The sequence below is a fragment of the Hemiscyllium ocellatum genome, chromosome 14 (genome assembly GCF_020745735.1).
Source record: "Hemiscyllium ocellatum isolate sHemOce1 chromosome 14, sHemOce1.pat.X.cur, whole genome shotgun sequence".
Classification (NCBI taxonomy): domain Eukaryota; kingdom Metazoa; phylum Chordata; class Chondrichthyes; order Orectolobiformes; family Hemiscylliidae; genus Hemiscyllium; species Hemiscyllium ocellatum.
This window is the reverse complement of record NC_083414.1, coordinates 22235955-22248402: the sequence shown is the minus strand read 5'-3', so window position 1 is coordinate 22248402 and position 12448 is coordinate 22235955. Positions and strand designations below refer to the sequence as shown.

At 42.1% G+C, this 12448-nt stretch overlaps 2 protein-coding genes across 6 annotated transcripts in view; one reads left to right on the top strand and one right to left on the bottom strand.

The window, feature by feature from the left end:
* cenpp (centromere protein P) overlaps positions 1 to 12448 on the top strand; it is a 348905-nt gene that overhangs the window by 273773 nt on the left and 62684 nt on the right. The window lies entirely within an intron of this gene.
* The window catches only part of LOC132822295 (extracellular matrix protein 2-like), an 80937-nt gene that overhangs the window by 20484 nt on the left and 48005 nt on the right, over positions 1 to 12448 (bottom strand). The gene's annotated exons all lie outside the window — the stretch shown is intronic.

Here is a 12448-nt window from a genome sequence, read left to right as displayed (position 1 = left end):
ATCATATTCTAAATAGAAAATGCTGAAAATATTCAGGAAGTTGGATAGAAACTGTGAGAGGGAAATTGACTTATCAATGAAATTTTATGTGTAGGTAATGGCCTTATTCAACCACCCAACCTGCCCACCTATCCTGATGGTGGGAGAAGAGAACAAATTGAGGAGCATTGTATGGGGAACACCTTGGGGCTGAAGTAAGATGGGGCAGGAGTAGCACAGGGTCCTGGAAGAGACATGTTTGTTTGTAAAGGATTTGTCATGTGCCATCTACACTTTGTTTAACTGGTAAAGTGCAGGAGGGGTATCTTAAGTTCCCATATCTGACCAGGGAAAGCCCTCAACTGATCCAAGCAATCCACCCAACTCCTTGCATCCTGCTGCTAAAATACCAGTGGAGACACATAGGCAGCAGACACAGCATTGCTGTCATGGCATCTAGTTTAGAACTCAGAACTAGAATTAAATTTATTGTCACATGTACTCAAATGAGTACAGTGGAAACTGTATAAGTTGCTACTTATGGTAACATGTTCGGTACAAGGTCCCGAGCAACAGGTTCATCAGTTACAGTTCTGAGAAAAATAGAGAAGTAAAAAGTCCAGCATTGCAGATTTTAGGAATAAATTATAAAATGGAGAAAAAAATGTCAGTACAACAGGCTTCCAACCCAGTCCATGCTGGCACCTAGCCATCCATCCACGCCTTGACTCTAGACCATGCTATACTTCACTTCTGGGTTCATGGGGCCTTTATAGACTCAAGTTTCCCCCCACCACCATTTACCACCCTGCTCCCAGAAGGACAGTAAAATTCTACCCAGCATTTCTGGATGGGACTTGTCATCAGGACTGAAAAACATGAGCGATATAATAAGATTTTTTTAAAAACACTGAAGCACAGTAAAGGAGTTGTGGATAGGAGGAGGGAAAGAACAAAAGGATAAATCTGTCAGGATGGAAAGCAAAAGAGATTTATTGGCAAAAGAGGATGATGATGATGCAAGGTAAACAAAACAATAATAGCGAGACAAATAAGGAGATTAAGTGTCGAGGATTTGTAAATGACAAGACCAGAATAAAATCCAATTTTCTTAAGAAACAAAAGGTGGATCTGGAAGAACTGTAAGTGGCAAAGTTAGCAATATCTGTTGTCTGCAAAAAGGTTATAATGATTATCCATAAAATTAGAGTCATAGAGCCATACAGTATGGAAACAGACCCTTCAGACCTTCGTCCATGTCAACCATGTTTTCTAAACTGATCTAGTCCCATTTGCCTGCATTTGCCTCCTGTCCATCTAAACCTTCCCTGTCCATATACCTGTCCAAATGTCTTTTAAATGCTGTAATCACCTCAATCACTTCCTCTGGCAGCTTATTCCATGTATGTACTACCCAAATGTCTGAAAAATCTGCCCTTCTCACTTTAAATCTATGCCTTTGGACTGCACTACCCTGGGGAAAAGACTGATTGACTGATTGATTGTCACATGTACTGAAATACAGTGAAGAACTTTATTTATGAGCAGTACAGGCACATCATAGTAAACAAGAAAGCACGGATCAAGAAGACCTAGAGGCATAGAGATTACATTGCACAGGGTGTGCACTAGGCAAGATCAACATTGGCAAGATCAGCATAATTTGAGGCTCGAGAATCCATTCATCAATCTAATAACGGGCAGGGAGAAGCTGTTCCTGAATCTGCTGGTGCATGTGTTCAGGCTTCTGTATCTTCTGCATGACGAGAGAGATTGTGGGAGATCATTACCAGGGTGTCATGAGTCTTTGATGTTGAAAGAAGGTTGTTGTTCAGTCTGAAGGGCTGTGACCAGTGGTGTGGCACAAGGATCAGTGCTGCATCCACTAGGCTATTCACCTATCTACACTTTCATGATTTTATAAACCTTTATAAGGTCACCCCTCAGCCTTCTATGCTCCAGGAGAAAAAGTCCCAGCTGTCCAGCCTCTCTTTAAAACTCAAACCTTCCAGTCTTGATAGCATCCTTGTAAATCTTTATCACACCCTTTCCAGTTTAATAATGTCCTTCCTGTTGCAGGGCAACCAGAATTGTATGCAGTACTCCAAATGTGACCTTTCCAATGTCTGTACAGCCATAAAAGTGATACCCCAACTCTTGTACTCAGTGCTCTGACTGATAAAGACAAGTGTCCGACTCACCATCTATCTGTGACGCCACTTTCAAAGAACTATGTACCTACACCCGTAGGTCTCTCTGTTTGACAATTTTCCCCAGGGTTCTACCACCAACTGTGTAAGTCCTTCTCTGATTTGTCTTCCAAAGTGCAAAACCTTGCATTTATCTCAATTTGCTCAATCTCATTTAACTCCCACCTGCCATTCCTCAGCCCGCTGGCCCAGTTGATCAATACCCCATTATATTCTTAGAAAACCTTTTTTTTACTGTACACTATACCATCAATTTTAGTGTCATCTACAAACTTACAACCATGTCTCCTATATTCTTATCCAAATAGTGTATATAAATGACGACCAACAGTGGACCCAGCACTGATCCTTGCGACACACCACAACCTTCTGCCACTATCCTCTATATCGTACTATCAAACCAATTTTGTATCCAATTAGCTAGCTCTCCCAGGATCCCATGTGATCTAACCTTGCTAACCAGTTTACCATGCAGAAGCTTTTCGAAGACCTTGCTAAAATCCACATAGACAACATCTATCACTCTGCCTTCATCAATCGTCTAGGTCAACTCTTCAAAAAAAACTCATCAAGTTTGTAAAACACAATTTCCCATGCACAGAGCTATACTGACTATCCCTAATCAGGAATGAATGTGAGGACTGCAGATGCTGGAGATCAGAGTCAAAAAGTGTGGTGCTGGAAAAACACAGCCAGTCAGGCAGCATCTGAGGAGCAGGATAGTTGACCTTTCGAGCATTAGTTCTGTGAAGCTTTCCAATACCACTCTTTTTTTCCTAATCAGTCCTTGCCTTTCCAAATGCATGTAGATCCTGTCTCTCGGAACCCTCGCCAACAACTTAGGTCATTAAATTCAGGTTCACCAGTCTGTAAATTCCTGGCTTTTCCTTGCAGCCTTTCTTAAATAATGGCAGAACGTACTTTCTTCCTTCTGATAGCTTACCCATGGCTGTCCATGATACAAATACCTCTGCTAGGGATCCCACAATTTCTTCTTTAACTTCCCAGAATGTCCTGGAATACACTTGATCATCTGGAGATTTAACTACTTTATGCATTTTATGGAATTTTTAAAGACATTGCTATTTATTTCCCCAATTTTCCACTTGCATATCTCTCCACATTAAATGCTGACACCAAATATTAATTTAGGATCTCGCCCCATGGCATATGGTTCCACACATTGATGGTCTCTTTGCTCTTTAAGGGACCATAGTTACTCTTTTGCCATTAATATACTTGTACAATCTCTTTTAATTTTCCTTAACCTGATCTGCTATAGTTATCTCTTGTCCCCTTTCTTCCCTCCTGATTTCGGTCTTAAGTGGACTCCTGCACCCCCTATACTCCTCAAGGGGTTCGCTTGATCCCAGCTGTCTATACCTGACATATGCCTCCTTTTTCTTGACCAGAGCTTCAATGTCTGTAGTCATCTTATGCCCCCTATTCCTAATAGCCTTGCCTTTCATACTAACAGGAATATGTTGTCCCTGAACTCTCATTGTCTCACTTTTGAATGGCTCCCACTTGTCAGACATTCCTTTACCTGGGAACAGCCTCCCCCCATCAACCTTTGAAAGTTCCTGTTTAATACCATCAAAATTGGCCTTGCCCCAATTTAACTTGTGGACCAGTCCTATCATTTTCCATAACTAGTTTAAATCTAACAGAATTATGGTAACTGATCCCAAAGTGCTCCCCAACTAACACCTCTGTCACTTGCCCTGTCTTACTTCCAAAGAGGAGGTTGAGTTTTGCCCCTTCTCTAGTAGGGCTATCTACATATTGATTGAGAAAGCTTTCTTGAACACAATTAACAAATTCCTCCCTATCCAGCCCTTAATATTTTGGCAGTCCCAATCTATGTTTAGAAAGTTAAAATGCTTTACTATTACGACCCAATTATTTTTACAGCAACATATTTGCTCCTCAATTTCTGGCAGACTATTGGGAATCTTATAGTACAGTCCTATCAAAGTGATCACCCCTTCTTACTTCTAAGTTCTATCCAGATAGTTTCATTAGATGATCCCCCAGGAATATGCTCTCTAAGTACCATAATTATGTTTTCTCTAATCAAAATTGCCACTCCTCCTCCTATCTTGCCCCCCCCCCCCACCTTCCTTTCTTCAGCTTCTGTAGCCTGGAACACTGAGCTACCAGTCCTGTCCATCCCTCAGCTGTATTTCTGTAATAGCTATGATATTCCTAGTCCCCATGTGCCCATTTGTGCCCTGAGTTCATCTGCCCTACTGTCAGGCCTCTTGTATTGAAATAAATTCAGTTTAATTAATCAGTCTTCCCTCATTCTCTGCTATGCTCTTCTTTGCTTTGTTAATTTAACTCTGTCTTTAACTTCTGTACCAACCTCAACCTCCTCTCTTGTCTCACTACTATTTATTGTTTCACCCCTCTATCAGACTAGTTTAAATCCTCCTGAGTAGTTCTTGCAAATCTCCCCACCAGGTTCTTGGTTCACCTTCAGTTGAGGTGCAACATGTCTTACTCTACAGGTCACTTTTGCCCCTGAAGAGATCCCAATGATCCAGAATTCTGAATCCCTGTTCCCTGTACCAGCTCCTCAGCAACGTATTCATCTGTTCTGTCCTCCTATTCCTACTCTCACTCACAAGTGGTATCCAGAGATTACTTATTGAATGTCAACTTGAGTAAAAGGCTATACTTACATGGGTGGGTGAATCGGGAATGAGAACAGTTGTTGTGGTTGATGTAAGGGGAGAACAGACTATTCCAGATTGCCCCTTCAGATTGCTGAAATGCGGTGAATGGGGAAAATGGGTTTGGGGTGACATCTTGCTGGAAGCAATAGGAACAAAGGAGGATCCATTAAATATGGAGGCTATTAGTACATTACAACATGGGGAACACTGCCCTAGTCTTGGGAAGGAGATTGAGATCATGGGTGTAGGAAATGGAGTGTACATGATTGAAGCCGAAGAGGGATCTTGTTTTAGTTGTCTTGACTCCTTCTTCGGCTTCCTACATGATGAAAGCTCAAGGAACAGCATGTCATATTTCATCTTTTTGACTATATTTTGCAACCTATCATTCAACATTAAGTTCAACCATTTCAACTTATAACAGTGATTTTATTTTATTTGCAACTACAGAGACTGATGATAATTCTCTTAATGCCACTTAGACTTCTTCTTGACCCATAATTCCTTTCATCACTGCCACCTACCTTTTCCTTTCCTCATCATTCCTTTTATTGTTTAATCACTTCTACCCCATGCTGTTTTGTCTTGTCTTTGTTTTACAACCACGTTATTTCTCATTCTGATTAAAGTAAATGAATTGAAGTGTTAACTTTACTTCTTCTCTGAAACTGTCTCACTTGCTACGTATTTCCTGCACTTTACATTCCAGATTTATAGCAACAGTACTACTTTTCATATTGTGTTTGGACTTCCAAGGCAACCAGGGAAATTCCTGATGAAGAACTCAAGACGTTGATCTCCTGCTCCTCAGATGCTGCCTGTCCAGCTGTGCTTTTCCAGTACCACACTTTTTGACTCTGATCTCCAGCCCCTGCAGTCCTCACTTTCTCTTAGCCAGGGAAATTTCCCTGCTCTACTACCATGCGATCTTTTACATTCAGATAAGAGGGCAGTTAGGACCTCCGCCTAACACTTTGTTCAAATAATAGCTCTTTGTAAAAGTTCAGAGAAACATTTATTTGTATTATGTGCTCAAGGCCTGGTGTGGATTTGAATTTGTTTTTGAGTTTGATAAATTGTTGTCACATGTTGCAGCAAAAGTGTTGCTTTGTGTGCTATACAGATAGATCGTACCATACGAAGTACATCAGGGTGGCAGAACAGAGTGCAGAATACAGGGGTGTAACTGCAGAGAAGCAGAGAGAGTGATCAATATTCGCATTTGAGATGTCCATTCAAAAGTCTGATAACAGCAGGGAAGAAGTTGTTCTTGAATGTGGTCGTTATGTATATTCAAACTTTTAAATCTTCTGCTTGATTATGTTGGTTGCTTTACTGAGACAGGAGGAAGTACAGATGGAGTCAGTGATGGAAGGCTGGTTTGCATGATGGACTGGACTGTATTCACAACTCTTTGTAAATTCTTGTGGTCTTGGGAAGAGCCGTTGCCATATCAAGCCATGATGCATACAAATAGAATGCTTTTTATAGTGAATCTATAAAAATTGGTAAAAGTCTTTGTGGGCATGCAGCATTTCCTTAGCTTCCTGAGGAAGTAGAAATGCCGTTGTGCTTTCTTGACTGAGACATTCATGTGGGTGGACTAGGACAGATTGTTGGTGATCATCACTACCAGGAATTTGATGCTCTCAACCATTGTCACCATTGATGCAGGTAGGGGTATGCTCTCCACTCTGCTTCCTGAAGTCCATGTCCATTTCCTTCAGTTTGCTGATATTGATGGAGTGGTTGTTCTCTTTACACTATGCTGCTAAAGACTCAATCTCTTGTACTCAGTCTCTTCATTGTTTGAGATCTCATATGCATGGTGATATTGTCAGCAAATTGCAAAGAATCAAGTCAGTCTGATAGGCTGGAGTTGATGTGAGCCGTGACTAACCTCTTAAACCCCATTGAGACACTCTGCATGATGTTTCTTTGGCTCCAGGATGATGGTAGTCTTCTTGAAGCAGATAGGAACTTCAGATCATAGTCAAGTGGAGTTAAAGATGTAAGTGAATACTCCTGCCAGCTGGTCCGCACAGGATCTGATGCTTGGCCGGAGACTCCATCTGGGCCAGTTACGTTCCATGAGTTCACTTTCAAGAAGGCCGATTGAATATCTGTGGCAGTGATCGTAGGTACAAGTGCATCCAAGATTGTTAGTGTAGGTGACACATTTCATTGACCTTCTGTTGAAAGTGAGTGTAGAATGCATTGAACTCCTCGGGTAGGGATGTACTGTTGCCTGCGATTCTGTTTAACTTACTTTGTAGCCCATTACATTGTGTAAACCCTACCACAAACAACGGGTGTCCATGTGGTTAGTCTTGGTTCCAAGCTTAGTTTGGTATTATCTCTTCATGTCTATTGGTCTTGCAAAAATCATAATGTGGTAGATTAGAAATGTAGTTTCTGCAGGTGGCGGTGGTTAGAGATGTTGTTTTTGCAGATGGGTGAGGGGGTGTTGTGGGGGGATGGGAAGTAGAATATTAAACAAACGGGATTCTTGCAGCATACTTAAAGCTAAGATTTTAACAAATATCGAGGTTTTTGTTTAAGAAATAGTTTTAAACGAAGAAATAACTTTAAAGTGTTGTAACTGACCACAAAAGAAGCAGTAGGGGCATTTCACAATAAGCTTATAGTATGATAAGGGGAACTGGATAAAATAGCAGACAGGCTGTAACAGACAAGGACAAGGACAGCAGGGTAGTCAGATAAGGAAAATTGGAGAAAAATAAGTGAGGTAATCTGCTTACGATTGGATGGGAAAAGGGAGGCGTGATTCCGCAACTTACAAACTGAATAAAGAATGCTTACATGCTTTGTAGCTCGCTTTTGCTAGCCTGATTGCTTGAGAAAATGCCCGTTCTTGCAAGGCCATAAAGAATAAAATGTTCTTGTTTCCAAGGCTTTGTCTCAGGCTAATTTGTGAGTGAGTTTTGTTTCTCACAATAGGGGGCTCGTCCGGGATCCAAAACTCTGACCGCTTGACACTCTTGGGATGACGGGGAATTGGCACCTCGCCGATTTCAGCGATCTCCAACTCCCTTGTTTGCCGTTCGCGGTTTGGGCGAGTACGATCCGGACTGGGCGACCCTGGAAACAAGGCGGGTAGATGCGGTGGGTTCAGTCGGGCAACTCTTGTGCACAAGCCCCAGGTAGGAAAAGGTCTTAAAAAATATATCCGGACGACCAGAGATAGCGGTATTTGCTGCAGGAATTGCCGCGGGACGGGGTGCACTGAAACGACCAGGTAACTCTGAGCACAGACCAAGGTAAGAAAAGAGACCTTTAAGTATTGCCTTGGTGGTAAGGATGTACGAAAAGTACGGGGAATTGGCGATATATAAAATCAAGCATATGTCAATGGAAAACAGCCCGTGTCAGAAGAGCTAGTAGCTGAAGGGCTACTGAGGGTGCACTTCGTAACTAACTTATGGCCAGATGTCCAGAAAAATATTCAAAAGTTAGAGGAGTCAGTGTCTGTGAGACACGGTGTCTATGTGTGTCAGAGAGAGAGAGAGAAAAGAGCTGTACAGCTAGTATAAAGTTTAACCCTCTGTGATTCGGTTTGAATGCACATTTGTTTGTTGGTGATTGAATGTTTGTTCTTTGTTCCCTGGAGCTTGAGATCCGGGACTGTTTTGAATCTGATTTCTACTATGGAAACTTTAACAAGATTTCTTTTAAGGTTAAGGATTTTACAGATTATGAAATAAAATGTTAACTCCTGTTCTTTTTACAGGTCATGACTGCCTTACTATCAGTTTCTAACTAATCTCTTTTATCCTTACATAAAAGTGATTTATGGAGAACAGTTGAAGTCTCAAAAAGCATATAATTGGTCAGATTAATCGGACGAGTAAGATGTCTCGTCAGGACCCTGAAGGGGTGTGGAAGAAGGTGACACTGGACCTCGTTAAGATTAATTAAATTAGCAACAATGTGAGGCACAGGGAATTGCCTGTGTAACAATCAATCTGCAAATAACGGTAAAGGGGAATATATTCCTCCCGACAGTCCTTTGGGGAAAATGTTGGGAAATTGGGAACACAACTCCCGGACACAGGGGAAAGATAAGGCTGTAATGATAAACTATTGTTGTTTTGTCTGGACTTGAGAAAGCATTAAGGAGCCTGGTTTTTTTTGGCCCAAATATGGGTCCGATGAGGATTGGCTGTGCCAAGATCTTAATATATATGTCAATCGAAAAGAACCGTACAGTCAAAAAGAGTCTGATTATGCGGCTTGTTGGATAGGGAGCGCGGGAGTAAAATTATGTCCCACGAATACGGAGGAATCAGGGAAAGAACAGAAAAAGAATGAACAAGGGAAGCCACAATGGAATCCCTCAATGTGTTTGCCACCCCCATATACTACTCCCCGGAACGAGCCTACAGCTCCCGAAGTAGAACCGAGTCCAGACACAGAAAGGGGAACGGACTCTGAACTAAAAGATGCAGAACCTATGGGGATCAGAATCACTCAAGCCACTACATGTAAAGGAGGGGCAGAGTAATGGAAAATGTAAAATTATGTCCCTTACGAGAGGTTCCGATTGGGGAAGGTACAATCAGATATGTAAACGCTTCCTTAACTAGCAGTGAAGTTAGGGTCTTTAAAAAGGAAATGAAAAGTTTAATAGAGGATCCACTTGGACTAGCCGAATAATTAGATCAATTCCTAGGGCCTAATTTGTAAACCTGGGGAGAACTGATGGCAATTTTAGGAACGTTATTTTCAAGGGAAGAACGAGGTATGATTAGGAGAGCAGCTTTACTGGAATGGGAAAAGAAGCACCCAGTTGGGGAAGAAGGGGCCCCAGCAGAACAGAAATTCCCAAATGTTGACCCTCATTGGGAAAATAATGACAGAAAAAATAGGGAGTCAATGCGGGATCTATGAGGAATAGTAATATTAGGAATTAAAGAGACGGCACCTAGATCACAAAACTTTGTTAAAGCCTTTGAAGTACGACAAGAGAACGATGAAACCCCTTCTGCATTTCTTAAAAACCTCAAGGAGGCCACAAGGAAGTATTCGGGAATGGATCCCGATAATTCGATAGCACAGGGACTCGTAAAGGTCCAGTTTGTAACTAAATCGTGGCCGGACATACAGAAGAAATTACAGAAATTGAATGGAGTGAAAGACAGATGGAAGAACTGTTACGTGAGGCACAGAAAGTGTATGTGAAAAGGGAAGATGAGAAGCAGAAACAGAAAGCCAAAATAATGGTGGCGGCAGTAGAAGAAATAACAAAAAGGAGAATGGGATCAGGGGATAACAGGAAGGGTAGAGAAGGACACGAAAGACAAGGGTCAGATACCCGGGAAAGGAGGCAACAGGCAGGGTGTTACGATCGCGGGAAAGTGGGGCATTTTAAACGGGAATGCCCGGAATTAGCACGAGAAAGGGAAGCCGTTTCCCTAATGACCTTAGATGAAGATTAGGGGAGTCAGGGGTTCCTTCCTCCTAAGACCCACCGGGTACCCTTGATAAGTTTAAAGGCGGGACCTGAAGGAGAGGAGGCAGTATTTTTGGTGGACATGGGAGCGGCACGGTCATCCCTAAGTTTTAGACCTACCGGTGTTAAATTGACGAAGGAGTATCTTAAGGTTTCCGGAGTAAAAGGCAAAAAATTCTTGGTGCCTATTTTTGAACCAACCCTAATTAGAAGAAATGATGAGGAAGTGATAGGACAATTACTCTATATTCCTGACATTGGAAGTAATCTATTAGGTAGGGATTTGATTATATTGCTGGGCTTAAAAATTGGGGTGGAGGATAGTACAGTAACTGTAACGATGGCTATGTTAACACCTAGTGAAGAAAAACAAATCAGCCCTGACGTGTGGGCGAAAGCAGATAACACGGCATCTAACTATTACTCCGTTGGTAATTACGTTGACTCGAGAAGATGAGACAGTTCGGATTAGACAATACCCTATATCGTTGGAAGGCCGTAGAAGTCTGCAACCAGTTATAGATTCTTTGGTAAAAACTGGACTGTTAGAACCATGTATGTCGCCCTTTAATACCCCAATACTGCCCATCCGCAAACCAGATGGAACCTATCAATTGGTGCAGGATCTTAGGGCATTGAACCGATTGGTTCGAACACGACACCTGGTGGTACCTAATCCATACACTTTGCTAGGCAAAATACCGTGTAACCACCACTGGTTTAGTGTAATAGATTTAAAAGCTGTGTTCTGGGCTTGTCCTCTGGCCCCAGAAAGCCGCGACATGTTTGCTTTTGAATGGAAAAACCCATACATTGCTAGAAAACAACAGTTCCAAAGGACGGTACTTCCCCAGGGATTCACAGAATCACCTAATCTATTCAGGCAAGTACTGGAACAGGTCCTGGAACAACATAAAATGCCTTGAGGAATGTCATTTTTACAATATGTGGACGATTTACTTGTATCAGGACAAAAGAGAGATGACGTGAGTTTAGCCACCAAAAGACTGTTAAATTTCCTAGGGCAACAGGGTTTAAGAGTATCTAGGAATAAATTACAATATGTAGAGAAAGAGGTGAAATACTTAGGACACCTTATTGGTGAGGGCACGAGGCACATTAACCCTGAGAGAATTAAAGGGATAGTAGAACCGCCCCTTCTGACCACCAAATGAGAATTACGGAAGTTCTTGGGGCTGGTGGGCTATTGTAGATTATGGATAGAAGCGTACGCCCAGAAAACGAAGGGGTTATAATACAAATTGACAGAATCTGAACATGAAAGACTGCACTGGACAGAAGAGGAAAAGGAAGGGTTACATGAGTTGAAGCGTAGTCTAATACGAGCTCCGGTGTTGGCCCTTCCCTCCCCAGATAAACTATTCCACCTTTTTGTGACAGTAAATGATGGAGCAGCCTTAGGAGTGTTAACCCAGAAAGGAGGAGGAAAGAGACAGCCCATAGTCTTCCTGTCCAAGATCTTGGACCCTGTCTCGAGAGGATGGCCTGAATGTATACAGGCAGTAGCAGCCACTGCCATACAGTAGAGGAAAGCCATAAACTTACTTTTGGAGGGGCGCTAGTCGTTAGTAGCCGTCATCAAGTTAGAACTGTGTTAAACCAAAAGTCAGGGAGATGGTTGACAGACTCACAAATCTTAAAATACAAAGCCATCCGGATGGAGAGAGATGACCTTGTGTTAGCAACAGACACCTGTCTAAATCCAGCTACCTTCCTATGGAAGGGAGAACCTCTTCCATACACGGAAAAAGACACAATGGATATGCAGCAGTGGACGGTAACGAGAATCGAACGGTTGAGGCTGACCGGTTGCCTAACACATGGTCGGCCCAGACTTGTGAGTTGTATGCATTAAACCAAGCTTTAAAACAATTAAAGAACGAAGATGGGACAATTTACACCGACTCTAAGTATGCCTATGGGGTGGTACATACCTTCGGAAAAATATGGCAAGAACATGGATTAATCAATAGCTGGGGAAAGGGATTGATACATGAAGAGTTGATAGGATAAGTGTTGAAAAATTTGGAATTACTCCGGAAAATAGCTATAGACCATGTACCTGGGCATCAGAAGGAGAACAC